Source organism: Prionailurus viverrinus, chromosome C2 (assembly GCF_022837055.1).
Source record: "Prionailurus viverrinus isolate Anna chromosome C2, UM_Priviv_1.0, whole genome shotgun sequence".
NCBI lineage: Eukaryota > Metazoa > Chordata > Mammalia > Carnivora > Felidae > Prionailurus > Prionailurus viverrinus.
In genome coordinates this window covers 142,709,052-142,713,758 of record NC_062569.1, presented here as the reverse complement: position 1 = coordinate 142,713,758, position 4,707 = coordinate 142,709,052, and the positions used below count along the sequence as shown (strand labels likewise).

Below are 4,707 nucleotides of genomic sequence, written 5' to 3'. Positions count from 1 at the left end.
ATTGTGTTCCATCAAAGCTTTACTTACAAAAAACGGGCTCTAGGTTGGATTTGATCCACAGTCCACTGTTTTGCTGACCTCTGATCTAGATTTTTAAGATATGTAGTTTCCTGATTCCTAATTAGACAAATGTATTCAGTGTTCCTTAAGTAACACATATTTATTTATTATGTACACTAATACTCTACATATATGTGTAAATATGATTTTCTAATATTTTTTGTAAAGTAAAAGTAATATCACAAAGGTTAATCAGAATGATCCTATTATCATCAAAAGTTAAGCTTGCCATTTATTTGGGACTAAACATATAAAGAAAGGAAAAATGGGGCACCTGGGTGGCTCAGTCGGTTAATTGTCTGACTTCAGCTCAGGTCATGAACTTGCGGTTTTGGGGTACGAGCCCTGCGTGGGGCTCTGTGTTGAGAACTCAGAACCTGGAGCCTGCTTCAGATTCTGTGTCTCCCTCTCTCTCCCTGCTCCTCCCCACTCATGCTGTGTCTCTCACTCTCACAAAAATAAATAAACATCACAAAATTAAAACAGAAAAAAGAAAGGAAAAAATATTTTAGTGAATTCATGAAATCCATCTTTATGATACTTCACATTTTTGTCAGAATTCTATTTCTAATAAATTTTCCTGTGACGTTTCATTTGATACTTTTAACAATTCTAGGCTAGCATATATTAGCATAGTAAGTGTTAATACAGCAAATGTGAATATATTTTAGGTCTGGTCTTAGAAAGTCTTATCTATTCACATGATCATCATGAAGTTTTAACTTCAGTGTTTAATCAATATTATTATTAATGTCAACTTGTATAAAAATTTCTATAATGGAAATATACTTAGAGCATGCGCACCTTATCTTTTATCTCACATTTGCCATCAAAACTGATCATACTAAAAAAAGCGATCCAGTGTTAGCTGCAATAAGTAAAGAGCTTGGAAAGTGTTGCTTCATTATTACAATAAGAAAAGGCTTAATGGACTGAAAATTAATCACTTTTCTTGGATTTATCAGAGAGTTAAGATAGCAGACCCAAACACGACCTTCTAACATGAAGAGACAGCAAATCTGGGAGTCACAGCCTAGGTCTCCTTATCTGGGGCCTCTGCTGCTCAAGCCATTACCCGGTAGGAACACTTGAATGGGAATTTTTATAAATTGTTGGAGGCTGACTGTATATTAGCATAAGAGTGAGAAACTCCTGTGGGCATGGTCATGGTGGTGGGTTACTTCCAGAAACCTTACCAGGCTCTAATGGTAATGAGTCAGGAAGGATTGCAGGTGGCTCTGGCAAAGAGAGAAGAGAAGAGCCATTAGATTTCAATTAGCAATAATCGCGCTTTGGATAAACCTCATTGGCTACGATATTGCCACTGGGCAAAGCTTTAGGAGCCATTAGAAACCCCAAGACTGTTCTTCCGTAACAAAGGACTACTCTCCTTCCTTAAGAATTTCTCCGGAGTCCTATCTAACCTATGGGAATGCACTTCCTTAACTCCAGCCCCCTCTAGTCTTCAGGTTTCACCCCGGGGTGGGGGGAGGGGGGCAGGGGGAGAAGCCAATAAACACTCATGAAAGTCGCAGTTCAAGAATTCAGGCCAAGTGAAATACTGACATAAGACTATAGAATACTTCCCTTCCTCAGCACCCTGCCCTGGCAGCAACAGGGCTCCAGGTTAATAACAGTGGATTACAGATGAAAGGGTTGCAAGACAAAGGCTCTAGCTAAGAGAGTGCCTTTAGCAAATCTCAAAGACAACAGAGGAGACAAAACAAGACAGGAGAGGGATTTGAAGCTTCTGGCACTTCCACCTGTGGCAAATATTAAACAAACAGGACTCTGAACCAGATTAGCATAAACCATTACACAAAGGCCTACTTACTCAATACATTATGTCCAGATGTCAACAAAAGAATTACAAAGTATGCTAAAGGGTGAGGAAAAACACAGTCCAAGAGACAAGGCAAACATCAGGAAGAGGCCAATATAAAACAGATGTTAAAATTAGCAGACAGGGGCTTTAAAATAGCCATGATTAACACGTGATGGACACTAACGCAAAAAGTTGATACCATGGAAGTCGAGATGGGTAATGTAGGCAAACAGATGAAAACACTAAGAGAGAACTAAGATGGGATGTTAGAAATGAAAGATACTGCAACAGGTATAAGAATGTCTTTGATCATCTTCTCAATAGACTGGACACAGCTGAGGAAAAAATCAGTGCGCTGGAATACACGACCATAGAAACATCCCAAACTGAAATGCAGAGAGGAATCAGGAAGAAGGATAGGGAAAGGAATAAGAAAGAGAGGCAGAAAGAAAGACAGAGAGACAGACAGAAAGAGCAAAGGGAAAACAAATGAAGGAAAAGACAGTATCTAAGAGCTAAGGGACAATTTCAAAAGAATCAATGTGTGTGTGATTAGAATCCCAAAAAGGGAAGAAATAAAATGCTATTTGGTTGTCTCCCAATGTAGTATGCATTAGAAATTATGAACCCACTGTGCATGATTACTAGAATTGAACAATTAAATAATTTTTTCTAGTGGAATCCAGATTTCTTTTTGTTAAAGTGGGAAGCTACAGATAACCAAGGAGAGAGGCCAGAATGCTCCATTTAACAATGGATCTCATTCGTGTACGTCACTATGAAGTCAACATGTGTAGTTTAATACAGTTATAGATGTTAACATACAGACATATTTAAGGATCTGGGTATATACACCTTATACTATATGCACATATGTTTTCCTGTTCTGTCCGCTAAGATAGCCAAGAAGTCAAGACACTCAAGTAGCGATGAACATGCCTAGCTCCTAGATATTCATTTCTAATTCTAATCTCCAACAAAATAAATCAGAATTCCTTAGATAAACGGCTAATGTTAGGACGGGAGCAAGAAATATACAAGATCAGCCTGAGTATTTTGTAGTTTTAGAAAGTAAGAGAGTACACAGCATACACACACACACACACACACACACACACACCTCACAATGATTTGGGCATATTAAAGTCACCGACTGAAAAAACTCCTTATCAAGCAAACTGTAAGAGACTCAACTATAGAGAACAAACTGAGGGTTGATGGAGGTCGGTCGGCAGGGGGATGGGCTAAATGGGTGATGAGTATGAAGGAGGGCACTTGTTATGATGAGCATTGCATGTTACATGTAAGTGATGAATCACTAAATTCTACTCCTGAAACCGATATTACACTATATGCTAACTAAATAGAATTTAAATAAAAATCTGAAGACAAAAAAAAAAAAAGAAAAGAAAAGAAAAAGGAAAACCTTCCTCACACCAAAGCTAGAAAAAGGAATACTGGATTATGACCCAAAGTATAAAATAAAGATCCATGAGTCCATAGTTTTACAAATAAAGATCCAAGTAAACGGGAGAGAAGAGACAAATCCCTCATGCTGAAGAATTTCAAATAATGTATGTGTTTACACTGGCTTCGTGATAGCTCAGTGTAACCCCCACTTATGGGTGGGCGGCACATACTGAGTTCTTTCCCGAAGGCGCAGGATGGAAAGAGTGAGAAAAACAACTTCACCTAGCGGTGCCTGGGTGGCTCCGTTGGTTAAGCGGCCGACTTCGGCTCAGGTCCTGATCGCGGGGTTTGTGAGTTCGAGCCTGGCATCGGGCTCTGTGCTGACAGCTCAGAGCCTGGAGCCTGCTTTGGATTCTGTGTCTCCCCATCTCTCAGCCCCTCCCCTGCTCATGCTCTGTGTCTCTCTGTCTGTCAGTAATAAATAAATGTTAAAAAAAACTTTTTTAAAAGAGGTATGCTCCTGTCAAGCAGCACCTCGGCCAGGTGATCAAGAACATTATCAACACTGACAAGTTATATTAATATGGGTATATGCTTACCAGGGTAAATATACACCCTTGATATGATGTAATGAAAATAGCAGCTTACCTTTGTGATCTTCCTCTGAGACACCCATAACCACCATCTAATCGTGAGAAACACACCAAATTCCAATAAAGAGGCATCCTGCAGCTTACTTCACCAGTACTCCTCAAAACTGTCAAGTTCATCAAAAACAGAAGTCTGAAAAACTGTCATAACCAATAGGATCCTAAAGAAACATGACACCTGAATACAATGTGTTGCCCACGATGTGCTCCTAGGGCAGATAAAGGACATTAAATAAAAGCCACGGGAATATGAAAAAGTATAAATGTTAGTTAATGATTATGTAAATATTGGTTGCTGAATTGTAACAAGCATACCATACTAATGTAAGATGTTAGTAATAGAGAGATCAGGGTGTGGGGTTATGAGAACTCTCTACACAATCTTCATAATTCTTCTGTAAATCTAAAATAGCTCTAAAAAGTAAAAGGTATTATAAAAATCAAAGCATCAAGTAATGTGCTCCATCATTAAGATTTAAGACTATTTAAAATGCTAAGGCAATTACATTCATAAATGTATCTATTCAGTGTCATTTCTTAAAATTTTCTCTTTTTTTTTTTAATTTTTTTTTTTAACGTTTATTTATTTTTGAGACAGAGACAGAGCATGAACGGGGAAGGGGCAGAGAGAGAGAGAGGGAGACACAGAATCGGAAGCAGGCTCCAGGCTCTGAGCCATCAGCCCAGAGCCCGACGCAGGGCTCGAACTCACGGACTGTGAGGTCGTGACCTGAGCTGAAGTCGGAGGCTTAACCGACTGAG

At 39.0% G+C, this 4,707-nt stretch overlaps 1 pseudogene; it reads right to left on the bottom strand.

The window, feature by feature from the left end:
• Positions 1–1,206: 1,206 nt before the first annotated feature.
• On the bottom strand, positions 1,207–1,396 carry LOC125175938 (uncharacterized; annotated as a pseudogene).
• Between the last annotated feature and the right edge of the window lie 3,311 nt (positions 1,397–4,707).